Source organism: Tursiops truncatus, chromosome 15 (assembly GCF_011762595.2).
Source record: "Tursiops truncatus isolate mTurTru1 chromosome 15, mTurTru1.mat.Y, whole genome shotgun sequence".
In the NCBI taxonomy this organism is placed as follows: Eukaryota; Metazoa; Chordata; class Mammalia; order Artiodactyla; family Delphinidae; genus Tursiops; species Tursiops truncatus.
Window position 1 is genome coordinate 19583265 of NC_047048.1, and position 12886 is coordinate 19596150.

The 12886-nt window shown below is 44.5% G+C and overlaps 1 long non-coding RNA gene across 2 annotated transcripts in view; it reads left to right on the forward strand.

Annotated features, from left to right (window-relative positions):
* The first annotated feature begins 3013 nt into the window (after positions 1 to 3013).
* Positions 3014 to 12886, forward strand: part of LOC109547713 (uncharacterized) — a 205411-nt gene continuing 195538 nt past the window's right edge. The window contains exons 1-3 of one of the 2 annotated variants that reach the window (XR_012326074.1): positions 3014 to 3622; positions 4045 to 4181; positions 5670 to 5788. This is a non-coding gene — a long non-coding RNA (uncharacterized lncRNA). The remainder of the gene's footprint in view (positions 3623 to 4044; positions 4182 to 5669; positions 5789 to 12886) is intronic. The other variant, XR_002173650.3, reaches the window with a different exon arrangement.

The window sequence follows — 12886 nt, forward strand, 5'->3', positions numbered from 1 at the left end:
TCTCCCTCCTGGATGCTGTAAATAGACAAAGGCTGGGGTGGCTTTTCCTAGTCTGGAGTTTGGCTTTTTCTTTGGCTCTTGATCTTAAAAACTGAGAATATGCTTCCGTTGTTCTCTGCTTTTACGGTGACAACTGTCTCCCTAAGGCAGTGGGTGAGTGAGTCATGTTACGTTGTTTGGGGGATTGGGGTGGGGAAGGACGGCAGAGTAACAAGAGATGGACATACATCACGTCTGCCTCTACGTATCCTGCTCCCCCTCTCCTCTGGCTTCATTTAATTCTACTTCCTGTCAGCCTCAAGTCTTGAGGATGGGTTCTAAGATTCTGTGTCTGGCCCAGGCCTGCCCTTCTGGGATGCCCTCTTCCTCCAGGGCAGTGCTGGCTAATAGAAATATAATGCGAGCCACAACACACGATTTTAAACATTCTGGTAGCCCCCTTAAAAGGGTAAAAAGACACCAATGCAATTAATTTTAATATTGTGTTAACCCAAACTATCATTGCTTCAATGTGTATTCAGTGTAAAAAGTCATTACATTGTTCTTTCCATACTAAATCTTTGAATAAGCCAGTGTGTATTTTATACTTACAATCACTGTTCAGACTAGCCACGTTTCTTTTCTTTTCTTTTTTTTTTTCCACACTGCATGGCTTGTGGGATCTTAGTTCCCCGACCAGGGACTGAACCCGGGCCCTCAGCAGTGAGAGCACAGAGTCCTAACCACTCAACTGCCAGGAAATTCCCTCTTTTTTTTAAATCAATTTTTTTAAATTGAAGTTTAATTGATTTACAATGTTGTGTTAATTTCTGCCGTCAGCAAAGTTAGTTATACATATATATACATTCTTTTTAATATTCTTTTCCATTATGGTTTAACCCAGGGCGTTGAATATAGTTCCCTGGCTATACAGTAGGACCTTGTTGTCCATCCATTCTGTATGTAATAGTTTGCATCAACTAACACCAGTCTCCCAGTCCATCCCTTCCCCAGCTTCCCTTCCCCTTGGCAACCACAAGTCTGTTCTCTACGTCTGTGAGTCTGTTTCTGCAGACTAGCCATGTTTCAAATGTTCAATAGCCACAGGTACTCACTGGCTCCTGTATTGGGTGATGCAGTTCTAGACCCTGGATCTCTCTGTCCTGCAACTCCGTCACTGATGTCAGCAGGTGGCTCTGAGTCCCAAGACAATGTTTATCTCCAGCTTACTCTCTTCTGGAAGAATGAGCTTGCTGTTAGTGGAGAATCTGCCCTTGGTTTGCAAACCAATTGCAAACCAATTGTGGGATATTTTCTAGAAGGCAAATGCTAAGCCCTAACCCAAGTTTGCTTGACTTACAGAGAGCAGGACAATAGTCATTCATTCAGCAACTACTTACTGAAGACTTCATAAGTTCAAGATTCTGCTCAAGGGCCTGGGCAATGGGAGCAAATTCTCTCTATGGAGAGAGGACTGGAGATCTGCAGAGGGGTCCCCCTCAAATCTGCAGCTGAGTGCTGATCAGCGCATACGCGTGAGGTTCCCCAAAGCCAAGGAAAAACCACCAAGAAGAATCAGGCGGAGCTTACGCATGTCGGGAATTATCTGTGTTCTCACTCTTGGGGCCCAGGGCAGGCCACCCCAAAATATGCCTCAATGGCATATTGATTTTTTGAATTAAATAAGAAACAGCTGATGCAAATGGGACACTTTGACCCTCCTCCGTGTCTCCCTGAAATCAGGAAATAAAGCCCTCATGTGAAAGATGCCCTCCCTGCATCTGGATGTAGGACACCCTTACCTCCAGAGGTAGGGAATTATCAGGCCAAGAAGCCTGTATAGACAAAACCTTTTTTCTTCTTCAATTTACTATCCCAGGCCCCAACTCTGTTTAGATTCTTCACTAAGTTTCCTTGTTCAGTCAATTCCTCACAAATGTATTGTTCTGTTGTCTAAAAAGTATAAAAGCTGCCTGCTTTGGCCACTTCCTAGGTCCCATTTCTATAGGGCCTCCACGTGCATGAATTAAAAAAATTTTTTCCTATTAATCTGTCTTGTGTCCGTTTTATTACGTCCAGCCACAAGAACTCAAGAGGGATGGGGGGGGGGGAAATTTCCCCCTCCCTAACACCACCAACCAGAAAGGAAAGAACTCCTAACATGTGGGATATGGAGCAGAATCCTGAGAAAGATATTGCCTTGGTCGTGCCCAAATTAGCCCTAGACTAAGGTTGTTCGGGACCTGCCTAGCAATCTTAAAAGCAGGCCTCAAAAGGTTCAAATTATTTCCACTAACTTAACTACATCCTAAAACAAAACCTCCAAATATTTGAAAGAATACAAAACAAAACAAAACAAAAAAACCTTCAGCACTCAACACTGTAACATTCACAATGTCTGACATCCAATGAAAAATTACCAGGCATACAAAGACACAGGAAACTATGAGCTACAATGAGGAGAAAAATCAATCAATAGGAACAGATCCAGAAATGTCAGAGATGATTTGTAGACAAGGACATTAAAACAGCTACTAGAAATGCATACCACATGCTCCAGAAGGGAGAGGAAAGCATGAGCATGTTAAGGAGAGACATGGGAAGTATTATAAAAGACCCAAATCAAACTTTAAGATCTGAGAATCTTGAGGAAACCCAAGCAAATCTTGGCTCCTACACTTGCTGTTTTTACCACGGGCACGTTAACACATCTGTCTCAGCCCAGGTTTCCTCATCTGCTGCGTGCTAACTAACATACCTCGAGCGTTTGTTCCGTACTAAGCGCTGTTCTAAGAGCTTTCCACAACAAAGCTGCATAGGCGGGGGCTCCGGCTGGGGGCGCCGGCTGGGGGCGCCCGCCCGGGTCGCCCGCCCCGCCCCGCCCCAGCTGCCCTGCGGCCGCCCCGCGGCCGCCCCTCGACCGCCCGGGAGACGTGCCCCGCGTTTCTACGCACCCGCCGGGCGCAAGCGTGGGAGAGCCGCCAGTTCCGGCGCCGGCCGCTCGTCCTCGGGAGACAGCCGCGGGGCGGGACCGAGCGGGCAGGCGCAGCCATGTTCTGGGCCCCCGACATGTCTGAGCGCCCGGACGATGCGGCGGGAAGCAGCTCCCGCTGGGCGGCCGTCAAAATCTGGGCAGGCGACGCGGGGGCTCCGCGGCCTCACTTGCAGGCCCGTCACGGCTGCTCTGCGCTGACCGCGGGGCGGGTCCCCGCGGGCCACTTCCCGAAGTTCCAGCCCGATGGGGGTTTGCCTCAGCGCCGGCGTGCAGAGAGCCAAGACCAGCTCCGAGAGCTCAGGGGAGGGCTTCGCATCCGTTCAAGTGTGCAGCCCGAGAGGCTGGAACAATTAAAAGCCTCGCGTCCCCAGATGGAAGCTGAGGAACAGGCATTACCTTCAGCCGCAGGGTCTCGTTTGCCACTTGAACTTTTCACTTGCTCAGCACCTAACCCAGACCCCCAACAGTCTCTTTTGATGGACGATTGAGTTTAATAATCCTTGTCAAGCCAGACACAGCAGACGTTGAACCTAAATCGTCGCGCACCCAGATCCACTAGAGGGCAGGTCTACACCTGCTGAGTTCCAGCGCATCCTGCAAAGAACTCAGGAGACAGGAAAAGAAACGTCCTTCTTTATATGCTTAGAGGTATTTTTCTCCATCAACCTTTATACCTGTTGAAGATTTTGCCCCTAACCCCAGGTCTTGTAACATATCCCCATGTTCAACATCAAAATAAACAAACTGTTCTGTTTGGCTCAGGTTAAGTGGAACTAGTCTAGGATCAAAAATCCTGGGCAGGTTTCTAGATTGAAGAACCATTGAGATTTTATTCGGCAAGGTCACTTTTAAATTTCAGAAGTGAAACCATAAAAATCGAGATGAAACATTTCAAGTCTCGGCGTTACTATATATAGGACCACATTTGGCTTGCATGCTTAATGATTTTTGTCTACTTAGTCGTGATATACATAAGGCTATGATTGGTACAACAATGAATGCTATCTCTTGCTCAAAAAAAAAAAAACAACAACTACATAGGTGCTGTTATTATTGTCTCCATTTTACAGATGAGGAAATGAAGGATGAGGCACAGAAGGCTTGAGAAACTTGCTGAAGCTTCCATAGCTCAGAAGCCTGGTGGATCCAGGATTCAAACCAGAGTCCAAGCTCTTATCCTCTACATTCTTCTGCCGTTCTCAACTCTGTAAGATTAAAAGAATAATCATGTTTGCTTCGAAGGCTTAAAATGTTTTAAAATTATTTTTATTTCAGCTTTATTGAAGTATAATTGACAAGTAAAATTGTAAGATATTTAATTGTATGTCATGGTGATTTGATACACGTACACATTGGGAAAGGATTCCCTCATCTAGCTAATTAACTCATCCATCACTTCACATATTTATCTTTTTTTTTTTTCAGTGAGAACATTTAAGTTCTAAGTTTTCTAGATTCTACTGTCTTAGCAAATTTCAATTATAAAATACAGTGTTATCAACAATGGTCACCATGGTTTTTTTTTCAAATTGAAGTATAGTTGATTTATAGTGTTGTGTTAATTTCTGCTGTACAGCAAAGTGATTCAGTTATACGTGTATATAAATTCTTTTTTATATTCTTCTCCGTTATGGCTTATCATAGGATGTTGAATATAGTTCCCTGTGCTGTACAGTAGGACCTTGTTGTGTATCCATTCTATATATAATAGTTTACATGTGCTAACCCCAAACTCCCACTCCATCCCTTCCCCACTCCCTCTCCCCCTTGGCAACCACAAGTCTGTTCTCTATGTCTGTGTACGGTCACCATGTTTTACATTAGATCCTCAGACCTCATTCATTGCATAGCTGAAAGTTCATAGGCTTTTTGGGATGGGTGAACCACACACATGGTTAGCACACTCCCATGGATCGTCAGAGTGTTTGTTCAAAGTGAAAAAGGAACAAAAACTTCAAGAATCCCTGGTGAGGGGAGAGATAAGGCCTGTAAGGTCTCAAATGAACACTAACACCCACTATTTACCAACTGTGGGACGGAAGGTTCAGGCGGCCACAGCCTGCTCTGGGCTGTTGTGTAGAACCGTTGCTTCCCTGGGGTCCCTTAGAGACCATCTCACATCCCCATGTGCCTTTCCCTGGAAAGGAGCAAGTGATGAAGAGTTGCAGCTTCCTCTTCCTTTCTGCTTTGCATGGAGCATGCCAGCTCTGCTCAGAGAAGCAGCTCAGGGAAGGCTCTTTAGTGTCCTGTGCTCTTTTTTGAGTCTCCAAAACAGCACACTTTTTTTGTTTAACGATATGGCCAAATCTCAAAAAGAAGCACACATAGACATATTGAGCAAGTGATCCAGGGTAATCTGGCTTCTAAAGTGTCCTTTGCTGAGGGGGGAGGGATAAACTGGGAGTTTGGTATTGACGTATACACACTACTGTATTTAAAATAGATAACCAACAAGGACCTATTGTATAGCACAGGAAACTCTACTAAATATTCTGTAATAACCTAAATGGGAAAATAATTTGAAAAAGAATAGATATATGTATTGATATATGTATAACTGAATCACTGTGCTGTATACCTGAAACTAACACAAGATTGTAAATCAACTATACTCCGATATAAAATAAAAATTTTTTTTAAAAGTGTTCTTTGATGCATTTTGAAACACAATTTGATTTAATTTGTTCTGGATTAGGTCGACGGAACCTCAATTTGAGCTCTGGTCTACTCTGCTTTTTCCTGTCCAGACCTATCCTTGGGACCAAATAATAGAGAAGAACACATCTCCAGTTCACTGTAGACATCACTGAACAGGTTGGAACTATTTTCTTTTATGAAACTATTTGTTTGCATAGATACTTCTGTAAATTTTTTCAAAATTAGGTTAGTATGAATGATACATTTATTCCTTAAAAGTTCCATTTATTATTTCTTATTACAAAAATAATGCATGATCCCCAGAGAATATTTAGAAAATGTAGGTAAATAAAAAGAAGGAAACAAAAATTACCAGTAAAGCTGCCAGCACACTTTAAATTTTGATGTATGGTTTCCCAGCATTTAAAAAATGTCTAGGGACTTTGCTGGTGGCACAGTGGTTAAGAATCCGCCTGCCAATGCAGGGGACATGGGTTTGAGACCTGGTCCGGGAAGATCCCACATGCCGCGGAGCAACTAAGCCCGTGCGTCACGACTACTGAGCCTGTGTGCTGCAACTACTGAAGCCCACGTGCCTAGAGCCCGTGCTCTGCAACAAGAGAAGACACTGCAATGAGAAGCCTGCGCACTGCAAAGAAGAGTAGCCCCTGCTCACCGCAACTAGAGAAAGCCCGCGTGCTGCAACAAAGACCCAGTGCAGCCAAAAATAAATAAAAATAAATTAATTAATTAAAAAAATAATGTCCATCTGATGAAAATGGGGTCACACTTCTAAAAATTGATGTATCGTGGCTGTCTTGCTCAGCCGTTGCTTGTTCTTCTGTAACATAAATTTTTGTGTGGCTCCATAATAAATGTATAGTAGGTTACATTTAATGCAAATTTGAACTACACAGTTAGAAATAGTAGGATATAAAATATTAATTAAAATTTGCTTTATGTGCAACATTTGAAAGAATGTAAATCTTAGAATGAAAGAATGTAAATGCTTTACTTTTATTTTTGGTAGGGAATTTAATCTTGCATAATGTGAGTCTTGCATTCTGCAATATCTCCAGCAAAACAGTCCCTTGCATAAAATGTGACTGTCCTCTAATACTGTTTATTTAGCCAGCCCCCTGTTGATGGTCACTTATTATTTCAATGAGCTTTCTTGAAGATAAATCTTTGCGCACACCCATGATGATCTCTTTGGGAAAAATTCTTAGACTTGGAATTGGTGGGTCAAAGCTTTTGATGCACATTTTCAAAATCCCATCCTTAAAGGTGGTGTCGACATTTTTTCAACAAATATCTACGTAGTGCTTACTATGTGCCAGGCACTATTCTACGAACATCCTCATGATGGTGATATGCAGTAGGTACTATTATTATCATCCCCATTTTACAGATGATGAAGCTGAGTCAGCAGCAGTTGCCCAGGTCACTGAGCTAGTAAGTGCTAGGGCTGGTTTTGGAGTCCTAGCTCCTAACCACTGTGCCATGCATGCTGCTTCTCCAGCATTTTGAGCAGTATAATATGAGGTGGTCCTTTTCCTGTACCCTTGCCCACAATGGGCAATATCTATCTGCTCAAAGGGATTGTGAATATTCAGAAATACTATTTATGCTGGAAATCAATCCACCTGTTAGGGAACCGTTGACTGAAATCACCTGCCTTGGCCAGGCACGATGATAACCACTTGCCTGAGTTGTCTCACAACAGGAGGTCTCCATAAGGAACACGGTGCTGCCACCGAAAACTAAGTGGGAGAATTCGGGAGGGGCCAAAGGAGGGAGGAGACACCAGCCCATATGTCTTCCCACCTCCCAGAATCCTTTGCACTGGAATCCATCTTGGCTGAGAGGTGATGCTTGCACCACCAGGAAGGACCCTGAGTCAGACTATGGGCCAAGCAAGATGCTTGGCTAGAGACAACCTGGAAACTAACCCCATTACCATAAAATCTGAGACTACAAGCCACGTGGCAGAGCAGTTCTCCTGGGTTCGCTCACCCTGCTGCTCTCTGCCTGGGTGCGCCTTCCCAATACAGTCTTTTGCTTTGTCAGCATGTGTGTCTCCTCGGACAGTTCATTACTGAGTGTTAGACAAGAACCCACTCTTGGGCCCTGGAAGGGGTCCCCCTTCCTGCAATATGGCCAAAGGTATTTCTGAACACTGGTACTATGAGAGAGAGAAAGGAAGCTCTAGTCCTTAGCTATCAGTGAATTGCTAGCCTGTTTGATTTCTTTTTTAAGAAACCCCATCAAAGTATTTTCAGAAGCTTCCCCCAGGCAGAAGAGACATCTCATCTTTGGTCTTCACCTAACAGGTGTTTCTGGGGTCCACCTATTCTCCCCAAGGCTCTGTTCACAGCACCAGTATTTTAGGAACCTCTCCTAAGCTATGTGGCCCTCTTCTCTGCTCTCTGCAACAGGTGCTGGTTCCATGCTTTAAGTACTGTGCAGCCTGCTCTAGTCCCTGATCCAGTGCTCACTGCAGTGAGCATTCAGGCTGAAAGACTAACAGAGAGGCATGAAACTCTGTACCTTTTCATTGGCGGTAAAGAGCTGACTTTATTTACCCTACCTGAGCTCACCTGTGGGATGACTAGACCCTTTTCTTAGGGTACACACACTAAGCTGCTATAACAAAAATATCCAACAATACATGGCTTGAAGACTAAAGCAGTTTATTCTCTCTTATGTAACAGTTTTGAGGTGAGCACTTTCCATTGCTGGGGTGGTTCTAACCTGCATGGTCTGTCAGGGACCAAGGTTCCTTCCATCGTGTCACTTTGCCTTATAGGCTAAGTCATAAACTTCATCTGCATGGTCAAGGGGAAAGGGAAAGAACACAGAGGAGCCACTCCCACTGTTTAAGTACTAGGTGCAGGACACTTCCACTTGAATTCCATTGGCAGGAACAGAATCACGTGACCACTTCCCAGCAAGGGAGGCTGGGAAGTGTAGTTTGGCCACATATCTGAAAAGAAGGAGAGAATGGATTTGTGGGCAAGCTAATGGCTTCCAGTAGACTCTCCAAGCAGGAGACAAACCCAGCTGGGCATCTGTCTGCACATAGTGAGATTTTCGTGATATTTCTCTTTCTTGACCTTTTCCTGTATTATAGCAGAGGGGGAATTTGAGAATAAGATATATAGTGGGAATGCCCTGGTGGTCCAGTGGTTAGGACTCCACGCTTTCACTGCTGAGGGCCTGCATTCAATCCCTGGTAGGGGAACTAAGATCCCTCAAGTCGTGCAGTGAGGCAAAAAAAAAAAAGAATAAGCTATGTAAGCATGTGAAATTATTTAGTCTGAGTACACCAACCTCATGGGCTCTGGAAACTTACTCTTAAAAGCATGAGTTCAGGGACTTCCCTGGTGGCGCATTGGTTAAGAAGCTGCCTGCCAATGCAGGGGACACATGTTCGAGCCCTGATCTGGGAAGATCCCACATGCCGTGGAGCAGCTAAGCCTATGTGCTACAACTACTGAGCCTGTGCTCTAGAGCCCGTGAGCCACAACTCCTGAGCCCACGTGCCACAACTACCGAAGCCCACGCTCCTAGAGCCTGAGCTCCTCAACAAGAGAAGCCATTGCAATGAGAAGCCTGCGCACCGCAATGAAGAGTAGCCCCTGCTCGCCGCAACTAGAGAAAGCCCGCACGCAGCAACAAAGACCCAAGGCAGCCAAGATTTAATTAATTAATTAAAAAAAAATAAAGCATGAGTTCATCTTGCTGTTTGCTCTGACTCAAAAATTAGCTCATAGTTTAAAGTCAGAGCAGGGTAAACTTTGGAGACAAAAAATTCTGAATGAGAAGGCCTGGCTCCACCTCTGACCTACTCCTGTGTGACTGTAGCCATGTTCCATAAATTCTCTTGAGTTTTCGTTTGCTGTGAGGATTATAGAGGCATGCAAAGAGAACCAGGTGCAAATCCTGGCTTCTGTGACACTAGGGAATTCTCTTAATTTATCTGAGCCCAGGGTTTCCTGGAGAAAAGGGGTAATACCCTTTTTCTCACTGGGTTGGGTAAATGAAATACGTCCTGTGCGGGGAGGTCAGTATAGGCTCACAGTACTAAGAAGTTCCAGAAGTATTCTATTGATACATTCAGGCTCAATCAGTGCAAATATCCTGATTCTGTCTTCCTCTCTATGTCAGCTTCATCGTTAGTCAGCCTCTGCATGTTGACGAGATGGCTGTGACATACTGAGAGGAAGAGCGAAAGTTGCTTCTCTCCTAGACACACACCTTCAAGTCTCATGGGCTCTGCTGGGTTATGTGCCTGTCTGAACTGCGGTTTGGGGGATGAAATTAGCTGATTGGTTTAAATCCATGGGGTCCTGGAGCTAGGGATGAGGTCACCCCCCAAACAAGTTGATGGAAGCCATATAGTTCCTCTGAAGAGAAACTGGGCTGTAATTACTAGAAAGGCAGCCAAAACAACAGATGTCCACTACAGAGAATGTGTTTGAAGGATCAGTTAATTGGGCCTCATTATGGTCCAATTTTTATTTGTTTTTTGAATTATGAGCTGATTTCTTCTGCTGATAGATGAACTATTCATGATCTCTGGCAGTTTTCCTTCATGACCCTCTTAGTTGCCTTCTAGAGTTTCCTTTTATTGCTTTGCCCACACCCATGAATGCTTTTCCCCCCATGGCATCTTCAACTTCTTTCTGACCCCACAGTTTCATCAGACACCCCCAAACCAATGGATTGAAGAGGAACCCAGTCGGAATCCATATATATATATTTATATATATATATTTTAGTTAATTAGTTTATTTATTTTTGGCTGCATTGGGTCTTTGTTGCTGCGCGCGGGCTTTCTCTAGTTGGAGCGAGCGGGGGCTACTCTTCGTTGCGGTGCACGGGCTTCTCATTGCGGTGGCTTCTCTTGTTGTGGAGCATGGGCTCTAGGCGCGTGGGCTTCAGTATTTGTGGCACATGGGCTCAGTAGTTGTGGCACACAGGCTCTAGAGCACAGGCTCAGTAGTTGTGGCGCATGGGCTTAGTTGCTCTGCGGCATGTGGGATCTTTCTGGACCAGGGATCAAACCCGTGTCCCCTGCACTGGCAGGCAGGTTCTTTTTTTTTTTTTTTTAATTTTTATATAAATTTATTTATTTCATTTATTTATTTTTGGCTGCATTGGGTCTTTGTTGCTGTGCACGGGCTTTCTCTAGTTGCGGTGAGCGGGGGCTGCTCTTCATTGAGGTGCGTGGGCTTCTCATTGCGGTGGCTTCTCTTGTTGCAGAGCACAGGCTCTAGGCACACGGGCTTCAGTAGTTGTGTCACGCGGGCTTCGTAGTTGTGGCTCTCGGGCTCTAGAGCGCAGGCTCAGTAGTTGTGGCGCACGGGCTGAGTTTCTCCACGGCATGTGGGATCTTCCCGGACCAGGGCTCCGTGACCCCTGCATTGGCTGGCAGATTCCTAACCACTGCACCACCAGGGAAGCCCGGCAGGCAGATTCTTAACCACTGCGCCGCCAGGGAAGCCCAGAATCCATATATTTTTGAACTTGTCTTTGAAGGAACAATGAACTTTTTGTCTCCAAGGGCTGTGATATACATATGTATCATAGGTTTTTGGAGACAAAGATTTTACATATATATATATAATTATATATATGTATATACACATATATATGTTAATATGGATAAGTAAATTTTAAGGTCTCAGTTTCTCATTTGCAAAATTTTTTGCAGTAGAAACAGGTTCTAAGTTCTTTTTAGTATGAGGGCCCTTGGGAGATGCAGTACTATAATATAACAAGAAGAATAATAGCCAAAATTAACTATGGAGTACTCCCTGCATGCTGCCCTAAACTCTAATGTATATGGTATTTTATCTCATCCGATCTTTACAACATCCATACGAGGTAGGAACCTTTTAGAGATGAGAAAATTGGGGATTAAGGTGGTTTCATGACTTGTTCAAGGGCACACAATAATTGTCCACTTGGAACTGGAATCCAGGTTGGTCAGATTCCAACTCTTAACCCTGCTATACTGTCACCGCAGCTTCCACTGGGGAGGAAAGGACTCAGATTTGGGAGTCAGAAGACTTGGACTTAAATTCTGAATTCAGCACTGTGTGACTTTGGGAAAGTTACTTAACCTCTCTGAGCTTTAGTAAGATGTAAGATGGAAATGATAATTACTACCTTATGGGTAAGGGGTTAGAATTAAGAGTGTTGAATTAAGAGATGTAAAATATTGGGTGCATAGTAGGTGCTCAATAAGGGACATCTATCATAATATCCCACTAAACTAAGCTAATTAATAGAATACATTGCTACCAGGCAGACAAGAACTATGTGAATGGGTCCCTGGCTCCTGAGTCACTGCTCTAAATGCTCATCATAAATAAGTACGTTTGTGAAAGTGATTGTCTTTAACAAAACTTTGCCTGTTTCAAACTGAAACACATGCATTTGACATAAACAATTGGTAAGTGATGGAGCAGGGATAATATTTTAAAAATACACATAGCAACAAATGCTGTTTTGCAAGCAGAAGTGTTTTTCCTCTTTCAGTGATCTGAGTCATTTCTCCTCTTAAGGGGAACAGTTTTCGCTATTAAGGTTCATTCATGAGATTCATGTTCCCAGGAAAGAGGAGGGATGAAAACCCCTGCTGGCACAAGGGAAGTCATAGGATAGGGGAGAAGGAGGATGTGATGCATGAGGAGTTCTGAACAGGTAGGGAGAGGTGGAGCAAATGCCTTCTTTCCAGTCTGGAGGGGTGGACCTAAAAGTAGCGGAAAAGAGAAAGGACATGGGGTTAGATAAGTGTGTTCCATCTCCCTCCCTCTGGATCAAGACTCCTGTGTGCGGGATGTGGATTAGAAACAGCTAGAAGGCACTTGGAGGAAATACTAGAGCAGTGGTGGTTGGGCCACAATCCCCACTTGGCACTCTGGGGTGAAAAGTCATAGGGAGCCCTGCACCACAGTGGGGAGGCTGTATTTATACCGTTGGGCGTTTGGTGTACCTATGCCATGAGGGCCTGTGCTGGTGTCTTGAGACTTTAGTCAATTCCCTGGCGCTTGGGAATACCCAGCCATCCCTTCCACCATCACCAATAAGGACAAAGAAAGCAAGTGAATTTTTTTTTTTCCCTTTGGCCATGCCGCAGATCATGCGGGATCTTAGTTCCCTGACCTGGGATCGAACCCATGCCCCCTGCAGTGGAAGCACGGAGTCTTAACCACTGGACCGCCAGGGGAGTCCCCCCGCCACTTTTTTTTCTGGTAGTGAATT